This window comes from Barbatula barbatula (genome assembly GCF_947034865.1).
Source record: "Barbatula barbatula genome assembly, chromosome: 20".
Lineage (NCBI taxonomy): Eukaryota > Metazoa > Chordata > Actinopteri > Cypriniformes > Nemacheilidae > Barbatula > Barbatula barbatula.
In genome coordinates this window covers 10,642,207-10,667,752 of record NC_136783.1, presented here as the reverse complement: position 1 = coordinate 10,667,752, position 25,546 = coordinate 10,642,207, and the positions used below count along the sequence as shown (strand labels likewise).

General features: G+C 37.5%; 1 protein-coding gene across 3 annotated transcripts in view; it reads left to right on the top strand.

The window, feature by feature from the left end:
* The first annotated feature begins 4,169 nt into the window (after window positions 1-4,169).
* The window catches only part of tbl1xr1a (TBL1X/Y related 1a), a 48,550-nt gene continuing 27,173 nt past the window's right edge, over window positions 4,170-25,546 (top strand). Inside the window, exon 1 of one of the 3 annotated variants that reach the window (XM_079482463.1) lies at window positions 4,170-4,682. The gene's annotated coding sequence lies outside the window, so the exon portion shown is untranslated. The remainder of the gene's footprint in view (window positions 4,683-25,546) is intronic. The other 2 variants (XM_079482464.1, XM_079482465.1) reach the window with 2 other exon arrangements.

Here is a 25,546-nt window from a genome sequence, read left to right as displayed (position 1 = left end):
TTGTGGCCAGTTCTAGAAGATATAACAGACAAAATGTTTATTAAAGCTGCAATCTGTAACTTTTTCCACTTTATCGCCATCTCTGTTTGAAACACAAAATTGCACGTTACTGTACAAACTTATCTTTACGTAGGTTGAAATGAAATGACGTCATACTGATTGCCTGCAAAATTATTCCTTACAGTTAAATTATAAATGATTATTACAAGCTGACGATCGCAACTGACGAAAATTTTATTGTATTATGTGTGCTCAATAACTAATTTTTGTTTATTTATAAAAAATTCACAGATTGTAGCTTTAAAGAGTAACTCACACTGATACAACAAATGCCACAAAACACTTGTTTATTCTAAATTATGACGCCAGTATTTGTAAGAATAGCGTGAATGAACATTAATTGTGTACACATCCTTTATTTGAACTGTCCCATCGAAATTGAAAATAGTTTTCTAGTAAAACTTCACAAGCTTGTGAAATGTCAAGGTCGCGCTAACAATTGCCCATGTTTAAACCAACACCTAAGCCACACATTTTACCGTCACATGGGCTTTGAGAACTAGGAGTGATTTTTTATCTGCAAGTTTTGGTTGCTGTGAAGTGACTGATCTGGCACCCTGAGGCAAAACACCCGCCACAGGATTATTAGACTAGTCAAAATGATACCACATGTAAAATGTGAAGGTCACAAACTACTGCCAAATACTGCTACACACACGGCCGGCTAAAACAAAAGCATCCTTTACCCCTCATCTAATTTTTTATCTGTAACCGTTCCTTAAACACAGTTGATCTGCTTTTAGCAGATAGCTGGTCTGAGAGCACCAGAGTAATATACAAACCAATGATGATGTCAGCTTGTTATTGACTTTCCAAGTCTGAATGACTGAGCAAAGGAGAGGGGGTGGGGTGGAATCTATTGCAGGCAATGCCCAGCCAGGCAAAAATGAGTTGACAAGCTAGTGTGGGGGATGGGTGGGATTCTGCAGAGTCTCACAGCCCCAGACATAATCTCTAACTGTAGCTGCGCTGCTTTTCTGTAGTTTACAACGGCCCATTTTCTGATGTAAACTCGATTAGAAAGGCAAGAAGCAGCTGCCATTACGGACAGGGAATAGCTACAGTATATGCATTTATTGATATAAATCTAGAAATAAAAAATAAATTGATGTATTGTTTTACTTCTAAGGAAGACCAGAAAGAAAACATTGGTTGAAGGGGGTAAAAACTGGGTTTGGAAAATGAAAAATTACGCAAGGTTTTTCAACAGGAAATACCATTCAGTGTCTGCCAAAACCGCAGGCCTGCCTAAGACAGTATAAATAACAGGAGGGAAGGGGTGGAGACAATCTTATATTTCTGCCCAGCCCCCCCCCACACACACACACACACACAGCTATTACACATGCCAGCCATTCTGAGTAACTTATGGCCGATAGGGGTGCAATTCTTACTGTTACATTAACTCAATACATCTTTGAAATGGTGCAAGTGAGTGTTTGAGTGGATTTTTTCCCCGATGGCGTTTTGTGTTACAGCCATTTGCGAGGGTTTGAAAAGACTGCACCAACTGATGCAGTAATATGATGGTGCATAATTATAATAGACTTTCATTAATTAATTTATATAATGTGTATGTATAGTAGCCATTGGATATATGTATAATCTGATATAATAATATAAATAAACGTGTTAACTAATTATAATAACAATTATTATTTAGGTTAAGGAATAGACAATAATGTTTAAAAACACTTTATTTTATTGTTTTTTTGTGCATTAGCTTCCTTAAGAGGTATTTGTGTTCTAAAGTCAACCGAAATGGCCATTAGTGTGTAATAGAGTAATAGAGTTTATTATCAAAATATAGTTTTTTTTCTTATCTCTGTTTGTCTTTTCTCTCAGTAATAGTGAACCGTAGTTCCCAAGAATAACTTCTACTTGATTTCCCCTTTGTAGAATTTTGTGTCAATGTGCTTTTATATATATTTATAAGGTGCATGTACATACAAAATCATTGTAGAAAAGTGTAACCTCAATTCACAACAGTAAGCTTTTACTAAAGATTTACCATTCAGCTGCCGGGTAGAACTTTGAGGGAAATGGCGTTCTTATGTACATACAATATATGTACACATTTATAGATCGCATATCACAGGCCTATACAGCAGTATTGGATACGTCGTATCTTCGAAGAGAATTTTGTTTGATCAAATTTATAAAAGAGAGGTTCAACTATACGATTATTTCGATTATAAAACACGAGGTGCTAGAGGTGGGATTAGTGGGGACAGTGGGACGGACTACAGCACGAGCAAGCAACACACATCACATTAATCCCTTCATGTTTTGTACATTATGCACTTACATTCCAATTGCCAACAAAACAGACGTATGATTTAGTTTGACTTACCATGTGCAGGTCATGTCCTTAGCACTGCGCTATCTATCAGTTTCAAACGATCTCCAAAACTTGCATTATATCCACCGTTGATGTAACATTCATCACTGAAATGCTGTGAACAAACAGACACACCTAATGTTCACCATTGCATGAGTAACGAGCTGGAACGCAGCCTATCTTGATGCAGGGCAGGTAATCTTGATGGTAAGCAGGTCCCGCTCGTCGGTTGGCTCGTGGGCAGGCTCTTTCTTTCGCCTTGCCGTGCTTTTCCGGGAGAATGGCCAATAAAAGGAATTAAAAAGGGTGATTTTTGTAAACTGTATACTGCTCGTGGCACAGTTAACTAATCGGACGCTTCAATTGTATTGATCTTTTGTGACTTTTGATATATTATTCAAACTTTTAATATGGCTTGTGCAAGTAATCGTAACAACATCTGTTGCAACACACACACCATTCATTCAAACAGCTTTTTAGGTCCAAACACGCATTTTATTTATAGATACTCCTGAGCAGCACACCTACACGCAGTTTGTTTAAGATTCACTAATCTTTCATGCTGCCCACATTGTATACACTAGCAGCCTATAGAACCGTAAGCAGAGCTCTGCACTACACACTGACACCCGTCCTCTCCCTGCTTTGTTCCCAACAGCTTACAAAAGAGCATCTTTTGTGACACGCTCTGAACAATCGAGCTTGATCCGGCCTCCCTGTCTTTCTTTCCCCCTTGAATGTTGTGAAATTTATCAGTGTCCCCAGTGAGGGAAGACCAGATGGCTGCCGTGCTCTTGTTTTCAAGGCTTCGGATGTAGCTTTGTGAACTAGTGCAGCCATTAAAATCTTAGTCATGGGAGTGAGTCCCAGTATCCATCTTGTTCTTTGTAGGTTCACAGCTGGATCCATGATCGACTAATTCATTTTCATTATGGCGGACACTCGATATATGTATGTGGATGTTTTGCATGTTGGGTTTTTAGTGTAATGGACATATGGTGCACTGGTGAGCAGGATGTTTTTTTTGTTTAACAAACAATGACATTCAATGATTGGTAATTTTATAGAAATGTGAATATCTTATAATAAGACATAAAGAATGATTTAAAAGTAAAAATGTAGTGGGCATTTAAATGTTTGAATGTTATTGATTTCAAATTGAGGTTTTTTTGCCTGTAAAATCGTTTCATTTATTCAGACACAACCACATGAACCAATGTCAGGAAATTGGAGGGAAGGAGGGTCTTTCTGTTCAAGGTTCTTACACACTTCGAGGTTTGATAAGATTACAGCCAAACGGACACTAACACTCCATTCTGAACACAATGATTGTCTAGGACACAGAGGGATAGAATAACACAGAAGTGTTATTGAGGGAAAATAACAACATTGATGCTATTACAGCAAAATCCATGTTACTTCTGGCCAAGTGATTAATAAAATAATGATAGAATTATGTCATTTGTAATTTATTGAAAAGCTATGCCCCTCCCCCACATGGTGTAACAAACAGATTTAAATATGAGTATTTTCTACATTTAATTTTAAGAAGCAAAGAATACATAATAAAACGTGTTTATAGTCATACAACGTTGTTATTTTTTGTTTGTTTACCTATCTTTAAATAAACACTTTAACTACAAGTGTTACTTGATAACACACCTTTAAGCAAACATAAAATGATTAAAAAAAATATATTCCTTTTTTTCACAATTTTATCCGAATCCGTTTGTATCTTATATAAAATCCTGTCAATGTATGTAATACTCCTCCCACCGAAACTAATTTCAGCACAGTCACGTACATTATCGAAGCGATAATACTCGCTTAAATAATACACATATTCCTCGGCGCTGGATAAATGTCGATTTCGACGGAACAAACGCGAATGTTATAGCGATGTCTGCGTTTCTCCTTCAGTTTCAACAAAGCTGCAGAGACAACCGCCCAGGCCTCCCCCATTTTCGCCTGGAAAGTCACCTCTCCAGTGTTTGAGTGTCTGAAGCCGTTGGCTGGTTCTGAACCGTTTGGCTCTTTCTCCACTAGCAAACAGCCCCACAATGCACCTCAATCGCTCTTAAATCTAGTTTTTAAACGTTTTTATTCCGCTCTGCGCCTATGCGAACGGGACCGGACGCTTATTTGGGGATTTATCTGACGACCTGTCGCCTCAAAGCAGCTTTATAACGCTTTGTTTGGGCACTATTTCACAAAATAACCGGGGAGGAGGAAATTCCACACGAGCAGTGAAAGGCACCCCTCGCGCTCATCCGGGTTTAAAGTAAGTGTTTTTGTTCATTTTTAACCATTATATCGATAATACGTCATCAGTGGGGTGTTTATATAGCACTCGGCGTTTTTATAATAATGTATAACGATTTATAATTCGGCAAGGGCATTTATTTGAGAGGATATGGCTGGGTGGGGGATGGGCAGTAGTGTGTGTGTGTGTGTGTGAGCGAGTGCGCGCACGCGGGCGTGTGTATGTGTGTGCGTAAATGCAGCAACATTTCAGTGTTTGATAGTTTTGTGTACACAAACTATAATTTCATTAGACACCTATTTATAATATCAACAGCAAGTCAATTATAAATTAGTTTACATAGTTTTTGGTGTTTAAAATGATTGGTGTATTTTATCATGGTTCAATATCAGTGTGACACCAGAGCTGTTTAGCTGTCAGTCTGAATCTAGATTTGATCAAAGTTATCTACTTTCTGCTATTTTAGGGAGGTGATGCTTCCCTTTAAAAGCACATGCACTTATTTATTTGATATACACACTGAAGGCTTTTTAATGAATAACATCGAATGTGAATTACAGTCTGTGTTTATTTAAAGACTGTATAGCAGGAGAAACACATGACAGTGTCATGGGCAATGCACTAACTCTAGAATAAGAGTGGGGGAGGGGAGATCAACTCGCACAGTGTTAAATAGACAAACTGCTTGTTTGAATAACAGTCCCTTGAATGTATAATCATTTGCATAAAATGTGTTATTTCTTTTTAATTAAATGTACTACATCATCATCACATCATTAACAAGTGAAATGCATGTCACTACAACAACCATTAAAAGTCAAGATATAATATGAATGAATAGATTTGTTTATTATACATTTGTTCGGTGTAAAAGCAATGCTGTATGACTGACTGGACAGAGAATGAGAAGTAATAGTGATGTTTGTATGACAGTATTTACTAGTGTTTAGTGTGCTATGGGGGATGGGCAGCAGTAGTGTGTGTGTGTGTGTGTGTGTGTGTGTGTGTAATCTGAAGGCCATGTGTGTTGGGAAACTCCCGTTGTGAGAGTCTGCATGTAACCTACTTTACTACCACAAACCTAAAACATTGTTTATTTGTTTTTGCGATGGGTAAGGTTAAGCATCGTTTCCTTTAAAAACATGTCAAAAATATCCCTATAACACAACTGTAAGGAATATGATGACTTAATCTTAATTCGTATTATTATTTAGATCATGAATTGGATTCTTTAAGATTGCGTAAGTGAATCATGTAACATCCAAAGTCTCTGTTGCCTTTGTTTGAAATCTGCGTCTTTCCCTAAGTGGAAGAGTGGCACAGTTATGTAACTTGTGCCTGAGAGTGGATTGGATTGGAGCAAGACGTGGGGGATGGGAGATGCATATCTGATCTATTACGCTTTTTTCTCGTCTGTTTTTCCCTTCCGCTCTCCCTCGTCGGGCAGCATCGTAGTGGTCCAGCTGACGTGTTGAAACGTGACATTTGTGTGCTCGGTTGCAGTGCAGCCGCCGCATTGACCCTGTTTCCGTAGAGCCCCAAGGTTGTGTGCTAGACATGAGATGGGCAGATGGTGGTGTGGGCTTGAAAATGCCGGCCTGGGCTTTCTTGAACAAGGCCTGTCTTATTTTTTTGCACGGTCATCGAGGAATGCTGTTGCTGTAACTGTTGTCTTGTTATGCAATGGACGCATGCTCGATGCAGTATTAAAGCCTTCATTTATTATAAACGGAAGCATGTATCTCGGAAAGTTGATTTTGAATTTTACGTAAATGAACAACTTTGTGTTTTTGGCTTTTTGTCTGTAAGACTGTGATCTTAATCTTGTTTGAACTGTAGCCGTTTTCCTGTGGTTGGCCGCACACAGTGATCACATCAAATAAGTAGGGCAGCTGGTAAACAAACTAGAGCGAGATATTTGCGATCTTGGTGGCATTGTTTATTACATTAACATTTGTAGTAAAACATGTGAGAAGACTATGTTTGCATTATTCAGTGTACTTTGAATGAAAGACTATGTCTACTGATCTGTCGATCACTCGCTGGGTATGAAGATACATTGTACTACATCAGTATATACTGTATAATGCAAAATGTGAAGTATCTTTTTGAATGCTTTATGAAATAAAATATACGATAGGAAACTCTTTGACAGTAATAATAGGTACGCTATGTCATCCGAAAGGCAGATACGTGGATTGAGTCTGTTTCGTCTACAGTTCTTTGTGTACAGTAGTGTTATCATACGCTTTATGAGATCTAGAGCATACATTGTATTTTGAATGTTTCACTAGCGCACGGTTTATGATGGTTTATCAGTGTGTCTGACTGAATTTCATTAAAATACCATAATGTTTTTAGTAAATGTGGAATACAATACAAGACTTTTGAAATCTGAACAGATTTTTTTAAACTAGACATCATACACTTGCAGACTTTTTGAAAGTGTCAGATAGAAACGCACTCACTGATCAAATCTGCGGACTGGCACAGACTGAAAATCTAGGCGAAATCTGACCGAAAGTCTTGTAGTGTATTTTAGCCTTAAGAGTGCGTGTTTCTCCACCTTTTAAAAATGTTTGACATTAGGGTTGATAGATGATGCCATCGTATAATTTTCATCACGTGACTCTCGTTGCTCTGTGCTGAAAACCACATTGTAAACAAATATGAACATGGTTAAAGGGGCATAGAAGCTTGCGATGTGCCTGAGATCACACTTACCAGGTGTAAATGGACCCAAAGAAGCGTTCATAATACAGCAACTCCGTGACGACAAAGAGAAATCGCATATAGCCGCTCTGTCTGTATTGTGATTTTGGCCGGTGATGTTGCGTTTATAAATAAGGATTTAGCAGCAGTTAAAGTGACTGCTGATGGAATTCAGTTATAAAATACAGTTTAATGTGAAAGATCAGAGAGTAGAAGCAAAACAGATATCTGGTGCCAACACTAGTCAACGTGTGATGACATCACAAATATGCTAATTTGTTTGTGACGTCACCAGCGTCACAGGTCTCTCAAAATCCTGTGGGAAACACTGAGTGAGTACAGTACGGTTAGGAACGGCAAACCCTGATCCAGTGTGGGTTTCCACTGCCAACGGTTCCCTCACTTGTGAGACGTGGTTTTCGTTTAAAAAAGTGGCCTGTATCACACGCAAGTGACTATTCTTTCTTTGTCAACCAATCAACATTCTGCAGTAGGGTACAGAAACATGATTAATTCGAATACGATAATATGTGAGGCAGACGCGAAGCTTTGTTTAAAACCATTAACATTCCATTACACACGGAGCACTGCGTTTCCCCACGGACCATTATTACTGACACACAGCCCGCTAAACTCTGGACATGTTTTGTATGTAAACACAGAAGACGCTGCAGAATCAATTACAGAAAACTATACAGAGGTCAGAGGTTTTCATTTCTGCTCTGACAACCGCAAGAAAGCAACAAACACTGTGTGTGTGTTAGTATGGTGAGAGAACATAGTGCTCGGTACGTTCCTTATCTTTAAACCAAATCTTGTTATTTAAACATGCCATCTGGCTGTTCTGCATGTATGAGTGAAATAACTGCAAGGTTTACATGCATTACGAGAGCTTATTAATTTGCCTGCATCTGCGCTGTATGAGGACACGAACGTCATCTCCAGAGTTGCTCTGAGAGTTTATTTCCCAAACAGTTTATTGTTTGAGTGAAGCTATCGCCAAACACACACTAAAAAATAAGCGTCTTCCAACAACCTGCCAAAATAAACGTCAAGGTAACTTAAGTATTTTATGTGGAAAAATAAATCACTATTTAATAGTAAAAAAAAACTTTGAAACATGTTAACTAATTTAGGTTGACTATACGAATTATGCATAGAAAGAATAATTTCAAAGGTAAACATCTAAATTCAATTTATTTTTATTGATGTTTCTTATTATATATTGCATTTATAATGTAATATGCCAATGGAATGTACAAAATGTAGGTTTAGTTTTTTCAATAATATAAATGTAGGCAATTTCAGAAATACAATATTTCTTAAAAAGGAAGCAAATTTGTTGTTCATTTTAGGAGACCTGCCTTATTTTCTCTTGCATAGTTATTATTGTCCTTTATAAAGAAAAAGTACTTATTATCCGACTACTCGAATAATCTATGGAAAATCTGTAGAATACTCGATTACTGAAATAATCGATAGCTAAAGCCCTATTCTGCAGTGAGTCTAGCTCCACCCTTTTGGGAACTAGACTACTTCCCCAAGGTTCCCCAATGAAGGGTCACAAAAAAGAGGTACGGTAGGGTTTGCTACCATTCACAACCTTTGACAATAGTAATGCAAATAATTGCATACCGTAGTGTACTGTACTGAACCGTACCACTCGGTGGGAATGAGCAATAAGACAAAGTAGTTTGAAAAGCTATATGTCTGGTTTGTCGTATGTGACATACTTCCATTGCGAGCTAACATCGCAGACAAGTGAGCTTTAGTTGTGAACTGTGTGCTTTTTTTAACACCAAGTGGCACCAAGTTGAATTGCAAAAATTATGTTGCACTTCAATCTCACATCATTGGACAAGTCAGTCTTGATGTGTTTTACTAGACGAGATGTTCCGACTATGCAGAATTCTACAACTGATGAAGTGCTTTTCAACACCAAATTTATCTGGGTTATCATGGATCAAGTGTGTGTGGGGAGTGGGAGCACACTGCTGATGTCCCTTATGTGGTTGACTTGACCACGCTCAGCTTTTCTCTGTGGATGATTCCCAGAAACTGCAAGTTGTAAGGGCAGTAGTTGGGCGCTTGAACATTTGGATTTTACTCGCTTCATTCGCGAGTGAAATTCGCTTCATTTTTGCGAAATTCTTGCGAAATGGCGGACATAAATTCCCTCTATAAATGCCCACAAACAAGCAAAGTTATAGATACAGATATCGAAGTTGTTACTTATTTGTATTTTTTGTTGCTGTGCACCTGTGGTCCTTCAAGTGTATTAGAAAAAACTGATGGCTGACTGACTCAAAACAATAGTTTTTAGTTTAAAGTCTGTTTGTCAATCCATGATAAATTGTCTTCTCTTAATTGTAATACTTAATGTACATATAGTTTAATAAATAATGCTACATGATAAATAGAAGGCTTCAAATAGACCCTGTAATCGGTGCAAATTTTGTTCAGTTTTAGTCATAGTCTTTTGATATCGTACTATGAAGTATAGTGACACCCCTAGCTAGCTGACTAATTTTAGATATCAGCTGTACTGTGCTGGTGTACATGGTTTTAGAGATAACGATATGTAAGAATAAAAATACTAGTCTATAGAATGATCAGTTTGAGTGGAACAAATACAAAAAGGAGGGCTGTGCGATAAAAAGATAACAATAATTATTGCGATATAATTTTCCTTGATAAAACTATAAAAAATGTTTGCTAAATGTGCGATATAATGTGAGCTACGCAGAAGAAATGCTGCGCATGTGTGGTACAGGCCGGGCTTCCGGAAAGCTTTGCGGCTATACAAAGTAAGCTCCAAAGGTGACAGAGTGGAGAATGAAAATTAACCAATGCCAAAGATAATGCGGTGCCCTTGACCAGCTAAATCATTGCCGTCAGGAAATGTCACACAACCTCAGTCGTTTTAAAATGGCTACTTTGGCGATTTGCAGGCCGACAAAACACAGAGCAGTGGCATTGCAAACAAATGGTCAGCCAGGTTTAGGGATGTGCACGAATATTCGATCCGCTATAATCACTCGAAAAATAAAAATGCTATTCAAATATTTGTATAAAATACCAACCTAATATTTAGTGATTAACATAAATATATTTATTACCATAAGTTGATCGGAGCTGTTGTTCTTTGTAAATTCATATTCGTTTGTTAGAAATAGGCTATAAATTAACTACTGTAATTTCAGCAACTTGAAACATGAAAATGTAGTTTACATTTCACTGCAACTAATGTTAATGAATTTGTCCTAAGACTGGTACCGTTCCATAGCCTTCTTAAAAGCCTGTTTTTTCCTCCAAAGAACTACAACAATCAACATGCAATACAATGGCTCCGTCTTTGTTTTAAGGATCTTAACAGTCGGCATGGAGGTTTCAAGCTTGTATACTTTATTAATTATCAAAATTATAAACAAGAAATTCTTGTAAGATCTGGGTTTTGTTACCGGGAGTTAAAGGAGAGCAGCGCGTTTTCTTTGTATGTCTGTTTTTTAGTTAGAGTAGTTTATTTATGGCGACGAATTCGCTGAAGATTTCGGTTTTCTTTCTACATTTTCTGTAATAGTTGGATTGAGGTTTTGGGTAAACTGGCTATGGTAGATATGTTTTGATTATTTTATTGATTTGGTGACACTCTTGTACTTGATTCGCTGTTGTTTTTTTCTTTTTTACATTTACAATGTTTTGTTGTTGTATTTTTCCTGTTAGTCCCTAATTCATAAATTAAACGACTTTAACGTTGAGCCCGGCATTTCTGGCTGTTTCTGCTACCCGCACGCATGACAAACAATACCTCACGCAATTGTTGCGTAATCATCCCACTTACATCTTTAAACACGTAACAACACGTAAGAATAAGCAGAAACTAAGAAATATGATTATTCTGTAAATTCTACCTCACATTTTTTAAATGTTCAGCTTTTTGGCAAGTGTTTGTCATGTTCTGGCAATACACAGTTGTTTAATAATGCAGTTAACCGACTAGTTTTGACAAATTTCATACAGGAGCTAAATCTGCTTTGAACTTATAAGAATTGTGATAATTATCGCTTTCTGATATGGAAAATGTTATTGTGATAATCTTTTCAGCCATATCACCCAGGCATACTGACATGTGATTACGGCATATTATGTTATATTACGTTATATTGTAGACATTCTATGGTAACCTAGACTGCGTATTTGAAACAACATTTTCATTTTAAAGTATTGTGTTCACCACGTTTACTCATAACCCGATATGATTTGAACGGCTCAGATTTTTATTAATAAATAACATAATTTTACTGTGTCCTACTCTGAACTTAGTCATAGTAACCCTGCAGTTGTCCTGCAAGTACAAACCAGCTTGATGTAATGATATTAATCATCAAAGTTTACTCACCGCAATCTGTCGAAAGATATTGAGTATGAACTATTAATTGTTGTGACATTTAAAGCAAGAATTTGGCTTTCGTCATTGATATTTCATGCTGACACACATCTAGTGATTTCAATATGTACGATAATCATGGTTGGGCCGATAGATGATGCCTGATCGATGATAGCTGACCGTCACAGACATGATGATGTTAAGCCGGCATCGCGATTCCATCAAATGTTTCACTTTGGTCACGTGACTCTCTGTGCCGCAGACTGCAAATCGCGTTGTAAACAAATATGAACAAGGCAAAGGGGCATATAAGCTTGCACTGTATGGATCAGAATGGCCTGTCTTGGCCTGCGTTGCATATAGAATACTTATGTATGCGCAGCCCATGTTGTATAAAGACGCAAGTCTGCACAGCATTCATTGTACAGAAGACAAAGATGCATAAAGATGCGCCTCACTTTTAACTTTTTAATTGCATATAACATCAGAATAACAATACAATCAAGCCTCACTTTATAACTGCCCAGCTCGTGCGGTGTAAAAAAGATGTGTGTATGTGCAACTCATGCCTAGACGTGCCTCACTTTATAATGTCGCAGGGCCCAACCCTAACGATGATGCTATTGTCCTTTGAAACTACTTATTTGTTTGTGTAAAAGTCAAATGACACCAAACTGGTTTTCCCCCCAAAATCATACCCAAAGAACAATCATTATCATTATTATAACGTTTATGATACATCATTAACAGTCATAAAACATAGTTAGGGAGTTGTAGGCACTGAGTTTTCCTGACATCTATACAAGAGCAAATATCTAGCCCATACTGTGCATTTTGTGTGCGATTTGCTGGTAGTGATTGGGGGAGGGTTGGACTAAAGCTAGTCTTACTCTGACTCATGCATTAACTGCTCATTTGTCTTTTCCTGCTCTGTGTCAGACAGACGAAACCTCCGCTGCACCCCTCCTCCACCCGGAGGCGGTCGCATACTTTTGTTATGTGTGTGACCTGAAGTTCAAGTTCAGCTTGTAAATTTGAAGCAGTTCGGAGTCCTCTTCCTAGTATAGAGGGCACATGTTGTTTGTTTGAAGAACTGAGTGAGGGAAGGGTCAAAGACAAGAATGCTTTTGCAGGAATTATTAAAAAAATGCTGCAAATGTTCCAATTTCTGGGCCGTTCCTGGATTTCTCCCTGCGTTCGGCATACCCAATTTTAAATACACACCATATCCACATATAGTGGTGTAAAGAAAAAATGTTGGTGTCATATTTGAGGAAACCCCTTGTAATTAGAGGTCGACCGATATGCGTTTCTCAGGGTCGATGTCGATTATGAAAAATGTTTAAAATTAATTATAATAAGAGCGCTAACAAAAACTTTGCCCAAAAACCATGGTTACTACAGGTTTAATATAGTGACACCATGGTAAACTGCAAGGACAGAAATAAACACTACTCGGCAGAAAGAAGTCCGTTTCTATGATGAGTATTTGCAGAGTTTTAGTCTGTTTTAATGACGCGTTTCAGAAAGAAAGGCGGCTGAAACAATAATAACACTTATTAACTTACAGATGCTGTTCACATTTATTCACTGAAGACAACGGACTGTGCTGACGTGTATTCTCGCCAAGACAGTCATTATAACGTGTGTGTCTCAACATTTATGCTTAGTAAACAGCAAAAAATGACTCAATCTGACAATTGATACGAGAGGTTTAAGTGACGGCTGTGTCCCGTTTGCTTGTGCGAGTACTTGGTGCTTTAAAATGGTTTGTATTTGTGAATTGGTATGACTTAAAATAATGTGCAAATGCCTATTCTGTCAACTGATGTGCGATCACTCAAGCAGGTCGAGCTTGCAAATGCTTTCATTGAGAAATACAATCCGTTCAGTGTCTTAACCCTTCCGCGTTGATTGGCGGAACTCGTGACTTTCAGCAAATCAGATGGGCGGGAATTGCTCTAGGCCTGAGGGGGGCGTGTTACAACAGAGTTGGCTACATTGGAGCCAAATATCACGTTTCACAAATAAATTAATTTATCGGCAAATCGACTTTGAAAATGACTGATGTTGATAATGATAAAAAATGCTTAAAGTGATAGTTCAGGCAAAAAGTTGAATTCTCTCATTTATTCAGCGTCATGTCATTTCATTGTGGTTTAAATACTTTGCTCTGATGAACATGGAGAAAGATATTTGTAAGAACGTTTGCCATTTTCAATCATTGACTCTCATAGGTAGGAAAAATTAATTGGTGCCCTAAACTGTTTGTTTTCTTAAATTCTTTAAAATATCTCACTTTATACGAAAATACAAAATACGATATTTTTTACTATGGTAGTGGATGATGACACTGCATCTTGTGGCAAACAGATTACCAGCGATTTGTTTTGTTTTCACTTAGATTATGACCATTTGACTACTAGCAGTGTCTGCCAACAAACATAAAACGCGTGCTTCAGAACAGTTTGAGAAGGTTCTTGAAAGTACTTAGATATTTATGAAGGTATAAATTATTGGAAGGGTGTTCCGATCAGGATTTATGGAGCTGATTATTGATAGTTAGAACCAGTATTGACCAATCACCGATCACAGGATCTATGTGATGCCTGAATCACCTGAAATGCTGATAAAAATGTTAGCGTTTTTAAACGCTCCCAGTGTAGTAAAAATGGCAAGATTCTCTTTTCTGCTCCGAGTTTACAGAACAAATGCACGCCCCAACCCCTGGATCATTTTAGCAGCTGCAAGAAGGGACGCGATTAGCATTTGTTTGCTTTGGCTGCTCTGTCCCTGGGCTTAAAATATGTACTAGCCTATACAAAGTCCATTTTATTTCCTTTAAGTTGTTTTTTACGGACTCTTAATTTGTATTAATCAAATTAAAATAAATTTGAGGAAAATTGTCTCTATTACACTGAAATTATGAAACTTATAATATTTAACGACAATTAAATAAATGCTTAAAAACGGATGTTTCATTATTTGTTTATTTTAATGATGTTGAATGAAAAAAATTTGCTTTTATAATTATGTCACAATTTAAGTTGTCTGCAAGTTATAATTAGAGTAGGCCTATAGCCTATCAACAAACAAGACATAATATCTTGTTTTGATTATTTGCAAAGCAATGTGTGTAAACAAAAAAGTGAATTGAAAGGCACAAAATGGACAAAATATACAGAACAGATTTTATAATGAGCGAATGAAAAAGCCGCTAATAAAGCATACTGCCCATATTAGCTCATTTATAAAACATACATAGGCAAAACACTCGAGTGATTATGATTATTTTACATGTTCTTGTTGAGGAAATGCAAGCATTATGCTCTGATGAAAGTCAGCTCAATGTTTGTGAACAATAACTCCGTCTGAGGAATCTGCGCAAACTCTGCAAGGGAACACAGATAACAGTGCTAAGCGATCATGTTAAAGCTGAGAGATTCTCATCTTTGTTTTTATTGAGTGTGCTCAAGATGCATTCACCGCATTTACAGCTCACTGTGCCATCAAAAAACGTCAATCCATTTTTCAAGCATTTTAAATATGAAAACACTTGTTTATTATTAAGTAATTGTTAACATAACTGTATGTAGCTTTGTGTTGTCTGCTATGCACAGCTAGATTAGATATTTTGTGGCTTCTGCAAGTTTGCTTGAATCCTATTTGAAAACTGACATAAATTTCAAGCATGGCACCCAGGGAATTAATATGCTATAAAGTTTGAAACTCGGCCAACAAGATGCAAATCAAAAGTGGCATTCTTGTTAAATTGGATTGCGACCAAGCCCAAGCTAATAGGACTGTAGCCTGAAAAGAAACCCTGCATCTTTAGCAGGCTTTATGGGAGGAGTTCCCTGAAAGTGTCGTCTTGTGTATTGACTAACTCCCTTGAGTTTGAATCACATTGTAGTGATTTAGAAGTCTTGTTTTCTTGGCAAAGACGGCATGGATGGTGGAGGATCATTGTCTGATCCTATCTTGTTTCTGAATACATGGGTGCATTGGATTGCAAGGAGGATTTTCGAATGCGTTTGTTAAAACATTATTGTATCGAGGTGGCCAATTAATCTCCCTGGTTCAGGGTTTGAGTTGTTGATGCGTTTGTCAATTCTCTTGAGCGGCATGGATTAGAGAATGGAAGATAGTAAAATTCAATCACAGGAGTGCACCTTACAGAACAGTTCTTGGTGGACGATATTTATAGAAACTACATGTTATGTTTGACTCACGATTTAAAAAAACATATCACAGTTACAGATGTTGATGCAAGGTGGAGGGTTCATAATTTTTGGTGGAGTCTTTGGAGTCTGGTGCTTTAGTCTAATGAGTAGGGTGACCAGATTTCTCAGAGTGGAATACGGGACAGTCACAGAACCCACAGACCCACAACACCTACTGCACACATACAAGTATTTACACTTAATAATATTGTTAGCTATGTAAAAAAATAAATGTAGAAAATTATCAATTTTGCAGTGCAGTGAGCTGACCGAAAACTATGGCCATGAATAACAGAATGGTATGCTAAAAGTCCTTCACTTGCATGTACTTTATCAGATTCGCAACTTTGCTTCACAAAAAATTCGCTGACACTTGGAGTAGCACACTTACTTTTAGCAGCGTCCATGTGCTTTTTTTGTGTGCATATCACGGCCTCCGTGAGTAATAGAAAAGCGAGCCCAGCAAATGTCGCATCTTAATTTGCTTGCCTCTGATTGTGACTCTCTTTTGAGAAATTTAAACTCTTTCCGAAGATCGTCGTTGAATGTACAGGAACGCTTCTTTGACATCTTTGAACTTGAGTGAGTCAATTAAGCTTATCCGTGGTCTCGTCTCTTATACATTACACTTGATGTCGAATTCCGCCTTCACTAACTAACTGCAAGTTGAGAATGATTGGGGGAATTGTGATTGGATGGAATTGAATTGTCCTTCTGCCTTCTCTTATTGGATGAATTTTTTTTCTCGAAAATATACTATGAGGTGATTTGCTAGTTTCATTAGGCTATTCCGTATGAGAGGAGTAGGCTACTCACGCACGCTATCACTCAGGAAAAAAAAAATATATATTAACAATGAAATACGGGACAAATCATGCTTTTTTCATAATAAGTCGGGACACTAAAATTAGAGTTGAAATACGTGACTGTCCCGGGAAAAACGGGACGTCTGGTCACCCTACTAATGAGGGAATAGGCTCAGGCGTTGCTTAAGCAGCTCAATAATTCATCGACATCCAATAAATTGATGCAAAATATTATCTAGTACAATCTAGAGCTTTAATGGTGGCCGTGACAACCGCAGTGTGAAAGTGCCAAGACAGAGGGGAACTGCCTCCGGTAGTAGTGCACGTCACTCTGCTAAATATAAGTGTAATAAAAATGACAGTTGTGATAAGGATTGCTATTTGTAGCCTTTCTGTTATAGATGGTTTTATTTAATAGAATTAACACAGAAATTGTTGGCATACGTTTCTGTTCGTTGAGTTTGAGCACGGGCCTATATGGCCAAACCCAGGTTATTCTGCGGGTTCTGCAATGGATCTTGTTGTGAAATGAACAGATGCATAAAATCAAAACCGGCTTGCATGGTCTTGGAGTGTGCGCAGGTTTTGCCGCGGTTGCGAAGAGACATCTATTCATTTGCGCTACAATGCACATCTTCTGAACGCGCATTTAGTGCAGCTGGACAATGTTAGTTTTCTATCAATGAGTAGGAAAAAGGTTTTTATGGCAATCTGAATAGGAACACCAAGGTAAGTTTAAACAGTTTGTTTCAAATGGAGTTGTAAAGGACTGTAAGGGTCACTGCAACACTTTCTTAAATTTTTAAATTTTTTGATGATGTTTACTTAAATGTTTCACATGCTGTAGTGTGCCGTTTCACTGATGACGTTTTCACGAATCGTGCATTAAACATGGTCGTATGTTTCATCCTCATTTATTTTGGCCAAAATTTCCCTCCCACTCATGATGTGTTTACTACACGCAAACATATATAAATAATAGTAATATAAATAATATTGATATAAGTAAAATATTTCCCAACCACCTAGGGCTGGGCGGTATACCGAGTTGGAGGGATATATCGATATGTTTACCCAACGCGATGCGGGATTAGCCTATATCGTTCATATCGATATGGTTTGATGCCGTGCATGCGCTCGCTCTGCGCGAACCAGATCGCGCCCGCTTGCCTGCTCCAGCACACAAGGTAGCATGCGACATGGAGGAAAGAAAAGTCGCAAGTGGTGCGATATAACTAAGGCGGTAGCTTATCACATTGCTAAAGACATGGTTCCTATTGCAACAGTGGAACAAGAAGGTTTTAAAACGCTGCTAAAAACCGTTGACCCAAGATACCAGTTACCCAGTCGCAAGTACTTTGCAACAGAAGCTCTGACGCAGACGGAAGCTTTCCGAGCGGCTCGCAAAAGTGTCTCATTTCGCGCTAACATCCGATTTATGGTCAAGCAGGACATGCGAGCCATATATGAGTTTGACAGTTAATTTTCTTGAAGATTGGGAAATGAAAACTGCGTGTGCTGTATTTTATTTATCAAATATTTTATATAATTTAAAATATGTTGTGAAGCTGTTTATTTGTAAACAGGGAGGGAAAACCCTGTATTTGCATTTTATTTTGCTCAAAAACTGTTAAAATGAAGGTTTAATAAAGGCTTTGATTTTCGAGTAACCATTTATTCCTTTTGGTAAAAAATACCGGATATATATCGTATACCGCTATTCCTCCTAAAAATACTGAGATATTAATTTTTGGCCATATCGCCCAGCCCTAAAACCACCACATTTTGTCCATTACCAACGTGGTTTTAATAAACTGCCACCATCACAGCCCTAGAACAATCCCAGCAATGCAGTTTTTGTGCATTTGCCCTAATGCTTTATCAGTAAACATTAAGGAGGGAGATTATTTTCTGGCACACACACCGCGTAAATTGTTTTGCATGTCTCACATTATCTTTCTGCTTCCGTTTTAACGTGAGTTTTTCTATTTTGTTTCATTGAAACTGCTGTTATGCTGTTTTGTCCAGTAGATTGGTCATATTGGCGAGACCATTATCTCACAGACAGCCTTGTTGTCTAGACCGCTATCTCTTGGATTCGCAGATAATATGCATTTAACAATTGTCAAGAAGGACCCCGTCATTTACCCTATTACTTTTGTCCATTAGACCAATGCTTGGACAAAGAAGGCCAGACTGTATAATAGGGTATTGGCACTCCGTGTAGGCAAAGGGAAACCTTGTCTTACCAAGCTGTGATAGATGGAAATCATGGTATCTGTTGTCTGAAAGTAAAAAGCCAAGCACAAGCACATCAGTCAGATGGAATCTGGATGGAGGAATTATACTTTAGCTGGAGGCAGATGCGTACATGGCGCCTGCTTTCCGCAGGTTCAGCATGCTTTAAAGATTCAGGAATAATGCTTACATTTATGAATTTAGAAGAACGCATGGTTATGTAGGTGAATGGCTAGAAGGCTTATGGATGGTTCAGTCTATAGATACGGTTGTGTGACCTACAGTTGAAGCATATTTAATTGACACTTATACTGCTATCTGAGGATAAACAAGATGTGCACACATTTTTAGCTTGTGTTCCAAAGTCAAGAGCATGTGCACATAGGGTTGTGCGATCTTCCCAAAAAAGCATATCATGGTCTTCATAACAAAGAATCTTGATTCACGATCTCAATTGAAATACTGGGCGGTACATTCACTTTTCTGCACATTGCAACGATGCTACAGAGGTTTAAAGTTTGTAGCACATGCCAAACTGTTGTACAGGTAGTACAATTATAAAACGTCTGTTATCGTCATTAAAAAGCACAAATGATCACATAAATGGACTGGTTAATAACAAAGGACATTGTTGTATACAAATGGATCAATTAGGGCCACATCATTTTGTGTTGTCCATTTTTTACTATACAATAGTAATATATTTGTCCACATAAAAATACCGTATTAGCCTATACTATAGTATTTACTAAGCCTATAGAAAACTGCTTTTAAATTCCTAGTTAATATAGTGTGTTGACTTTAAGGTTAACCTTTGTTCTATTTTGATGGGTAGTCGTGAAGACGCTCCCACAATAGACACTTGAGTTCCAGTGTATGTAGTTTAGTGACAATAGTTTTCTCAAACAGTTAAATGTACCTGAAATAAACTCTCAGGGCAACTCTGGAAATTATGTTCATGTGTTGATGACCTCACACATTGAGACACGTAAAAATCCGTGAGCATCACGTGTGTAGCAGGTACACGCAGAACAGGCAGATGACAGATTTAAATAGCAGGATTCGGCGTCCGCAACACGGAACTGAATACAGCCAGGAAACGAGATTAAATCGCAAAATACACTGAAACTGAGAAAATGTGTGGTGCTTCATCGATTAACATCGCATCATAACAAGCCGCTCTTTCTAATGCACTGTATCGCACACGTGAGACCTCGCAGCATGTTATCGAGTGATTCGAAAGCATACAGAGCTCTCATGGTGCTTCAATGTCATATGCCAAAGGGTCTGTGCAGCGCTGAATGAAGTCTAACACACCTCTTGTTTCAGACGACAGACAAGATCATGATCCTCGCGATTGTGTTGAAAAGTGGATTGTGGACGCCTTCAAGATCGATCTCGATTTAGGATCGTCAGAGCGCCCACACCTATGCGTGCTGTCTATTATCAGGATTTGTTTTGGTCATCGGTTGATTTTATTAACTGATAATATTGATTGTTTGGCAATTTGGGAAGGTTGTCCCGATCACATTTTTAGTGCGCCCGATCCAAATAGTGTTCTGATACTTGTATTTTCCTAGTGCTAGCTGAACGCTCCAGGCAAGGTTATTCAGATATTACTATTTAACAGTTCAGCTTAATCCTGCATTAAATTAGAAATATCATGTAACATATTGTAGCAAACATGAATGACAGAATTAGCAGCCAATCACACACAACGCATGTTTTTTGGGGAAAAGTAAAAAGGGGTATACTATACTAGCATTTTTCTCAGTTTCAGTGTTTGTGTAGTTACTGCACTTTGCCTTTGTAGGACAGTATAGTTAAAATGCTTTTATTTCAGCTGGACACTAGGGATGTGCGATACGGCCTAAAAAAATTAGGCTAAACACTTGTTTGATTATGATGTTAAGATTATTTTACATGTTCTTGTTGAGGAAATGTAAACATTATGCTTGGATGGAAGTCGGCACAATGTTTATGAAAAATGATTCCGTCTGAGGAATCTGCGCAAATTCTGCATGGACGCACAGATAACAGTGCTAAGCGATCATGTTTAATCAAGCGCTTTTTAGTGAAAAACATTATAATCAAAGAAATTTCAAGTTCTGTGAATTTAGAAACGGAGACATTCTCATCTCAGTTTTATTCTGTGTGCTCAAGATGCATTCACCACATTTACAGCTCATTCTGCCATTAAATAACATCAATCCGTCTATCATGCATTTCATTTTAAATATTAAAATACTGATATTGTTAACATAACTGTATGTAGCTTTAGATCATTATCTACTTTTCTGTTTTATGCCTGCATTCCACGCTTGCATGTGCGTTTTCAGTTCCGCAGGAATAAGAAATCAGTAAGGTTACTATGGCCACTTTGATATGACGTAATGAGAAATAATTTGTAATATAAAAAATACAAATATAAAAGTGCTCATAACACAACAACACATTGATGAGAGGCGCAGCAGCAGTAAAGGCTGTGTGCTGCATGAGACAAACAAGTAATGTGGCCAAAATCACCTCATATATCCGCTCTTCATTGTAAATGTATGGTTATTTTGTCAGACGATGTCGCGTTTATAAATTAGCAGTTTTAGTTCAGTAAAATTTTTGCGGCACTTAAAGTAACAGCTGGTTGGATTAAACACATGATGTTATTGGGTCGTGGTTTGTGAAACAGTTTGTCTGACAACAGAACAGATAATATGTGAAAATAGCAATCAGTTGTGTTAAAATACAATGTAATGTGATCGGAGAGTAGAAGCAAAACTGATTTCAAATGCCATAACTAGGCCAAAAGCCAACACGACGTGATGCCGTCACAAATATGCTGATTGCTGTGTGACGTCATCAGCACCATTGTCTCTCAAAATCATGTGGGAAACACTGATCGGTATCTGCATCAGCATTAGCCATTAAAAAACCCATAAAAGTTGACACTTGCTTAAAATGGTCTAGCCAGGTTATTATTACAAATTAGCTCTTATTTGTACTCCTTAAAATTCTAGGAAACTTTGAACCACCATTGTTGTGAATAATCTTAAAATCAACATCATATTATGGCACCACAACAACTCATCTGGTGCCTATTATTCTAACATTGTTGCACTGTTTTGTTGAGCTTATAGGTGAAGTGGCTTTTCATCTTGAAACTTTATGTAGGGCAGCTGTATTTCCTTCAATTTCCTGCGCCTAACAGATATCAACACGCAGTCTGGAAGCGAAACAATGATATATTATGTGAGCATGCTCTGTAACAAACTTGATTTGATTTATCGTTTTCCAAATTCCAGCAGCTTCCGCAGGCTAATCCAGATGGTCCACTTCCTCAGTAAACAAGCTATTAATTGCGATGATTTTTGATTTGAGTTATCAGATTAAGATCAATCATGGTTTGGTATTTTCCACATTGTAAGTGGAATCATGCTTAAAAATGGACAAATAACCAGTGGTTTTATTGCATAGACAGGAGATCCAGTTTCTTTTAAGGTGCTCATGTTGGTATGCTCTACTGAAGTAAAGGATATAAATAAACTCATGTATACAAACTCAGTCTTAAGCCATACAATTATTGGACGGAGTTTTCAGGTGCAGTCAAAGTAGCAGGCTGACACCATGCGACTGAAATTACAGAAGGTTATATCCGCTTGTACGTATTGAAAACGATAACGTATCGAGGTACAACTTTGGACTCTTTGTTAAATTCATACGTCGTTTATTGCTATGTTATAACAATTTTAAGTTGACTTGATGAAGAAAATGATATGAAATGTTAGGGCTGAGTTTGTATTTGCTGAAAGTGATCAGCGATATCGTGCTTCAAATTATTTTATATTGAAAATTATTGATAGATTTTAACAGACCTTACTAAGACCAGCAAATGAGGTTTGAATTTTACCACTGTATTCCCAATGAACTGTATTACTGTCAGATGTTTTGGTAATAGACTACAGACGGCAACAGGTTTATTAGGTACTGTCACTTTAAGATGCTGATACACCTCCATTGTTTACTAAGGATGCCAACAATTCGCAATATAATATAGTGTATGTGAATTATGTTTTTTGGAGTTCCGTGCATTTTATTACTCTTTGAACTGGCTGTGTGTTTGTGTGTATGCCTGTGTGCTGAGATAGATACCTAGAGTAAATATTTAATAACAATGCACTTAAAGGGGTAGTTCACCCAGAGGTTGCGTTTAACCAAAAATTGCAATATGCAATATATTTTTGTTTAAATATGTCTTATTTTGCATTTTGAGAATTGAGTTGTACTAATTAATATTTATACTATAATTATTATAAATTTTCTCCCCATTGAAAACAGTACTATTATCAATTTTTTCACAATTTAATCAAACATTTTTTTATATAAATATAATTGTTCAATTAACAATTTACAATTTTATTAAACTTTTTTTTTATATTTTAAATGGTTTAATTAATGCATTATTTCTCTGCGTTAGAGATCGTCAATTAGGCAGCATTAATGCCGTTAAAATCCAATCTTTGAAAAGCAGATCAATGTCACCCAGTTGTAAAGAAAAACATGTGTAATGGAATTGTATAACTTCTAGGTTCCTGTGCATGTGTGTCAGAGAGAGAGAGAGAGAGAGAGAGAGAGACTCTTTAGTATTTTTTATTTCATTTATTGATTTTATTTAACATTCTCAAAATTTGCTCCGTTGCAGCCTTTCCAATCTTTCTTAGTGTGTGTCTGTGTGGGTGACTAAAATATCAAGAGAACAAAACAGAGTGCCCCCCCTTGATTGTTGTGCAAATTCTCTCTGCACAGTGGCTGATTTGTAGTTTGTACCACCAAAAGATTCTCTTTTCATATTTCATATTTCATATTTTTTCATATTTCCCATTCATTGCATATAGTTTGGTAATTTTTGACCGCGAAGTAGCCAAGTGTGACTATTTTCTCGGTGACCCTTTAACATATATGAATCATGTCCATAATTGTTTTGTGTGTTCACAGAGCTAATATGAACTTTCATTTTGGTGCATCCCTAGTATGCACTCTATTTGGTATCAAAGCAATTCGGTCGGTGCCTAAAACGTATCGAGTACTCGATACCCAGCCCATGCATCCCTACTGTTTACATTCACGTAACACATAACCAACTGTGTTTATTTGAACCCTGTTTGCTGTTTACATGATATTGTGTGCATTTAACAGCTAGGAATAGGAACGAGACCTGCAGGATAACCTGGTTTGGCACTTTTGGCAGTGCAGTCTGTGCACGCGCATGTGTCGGATGTGCACAGCACAAACATAAATCAGAAGAAACGGCTTTGAGTCAAACCGCTTAAAAGTTTAAACGGGAACAACTTTAAAATCAATACAAATAAAAAGCTGTGGTGATGATGAATAATTGGAAGGCATGTGTTAGATCCTATACGCTGTTGAATAGTGGATGTGAATGTGTCTTGCTGAATGGATGTGCATGCACAGGCACAGAAGAACAGCAAAATTCTAACATGCAGGTTGCAAACGCTGTAAAAAAAATGACTGTCTAAAAAAAGAGAAAAGCTGTTTATAATTAATCAAGTGACTGTACGTGGGTTGTTTATGCACCCAAACTTCATTTCTATACATAACTTTTGAGTGTTATTTAGGAAAAAAATCCATCGTTATTGATTAAGGTGTATCGTCGATAAGTATCGTTATTGTTAGTTAGTTGACTTTTGGTTGAGCTAAATTATGTCTGAATTTGGTTGAAAGAGTAAAAATTGTTTTTTTGGCAGTAGAGCATGGGCAAAACATTGCATAGTGTGAAGATATCACATTGCTTTCTATGTGCCGTTTAAATGTGATATTATGCCATTTCAAATTGTGTAAGCAGTATTTGTCAGATCCCAATGATATTTTATTGAATCATACATCCCTAAATCTATCCAAGTTTTACACGCAGTTATTTATTTAAGCCAATTTGGTCATAATTTGACACATTTGGTCTTCATATTAACAACACACAATGTGTAGAATTATTAACACTCTCCCCTCTCTTTTGTGGCTTTTTGTTTGTGTGGTTCTGTTTGGCCTCTCGACCAGTATGCCTCCTCTGCTCTTTTCTCTCCGATAAGCAGTTTTAAGCACGTGCAACCTTATCGCGTTTTGCCTCCACTGACCTTCATCGCTCTCGCACGTCTCTTCTTCAGGTCTCCGATGACCCAATTAAACTTTTCTCTCATTCCGCACCGCCGCCCTCACAGTGCCCATCTCTGGACCACTAAAAAGGTGGAAGTCAAGGTTCAGGAAAGGACATCTCCATGGTGAAATGCAGCTGTGCTAGAAAAATATGCCATAATGATAGTCTCGCCAGAAAGTAAAAAGAGATGCTGTCATGTGCTTGTGCCTAGCTGGTTTAAATAGGATGGAGAAAAAGGCTTAGATGGTGGACTTATTTTAGATGTGTTTTTTTATCAGCTCACTTCCCAGTAGTGCTGGGCGGTGTACCAGTTCATACGAATACCGGTGTGTTGTTATGTTATTATATGATTT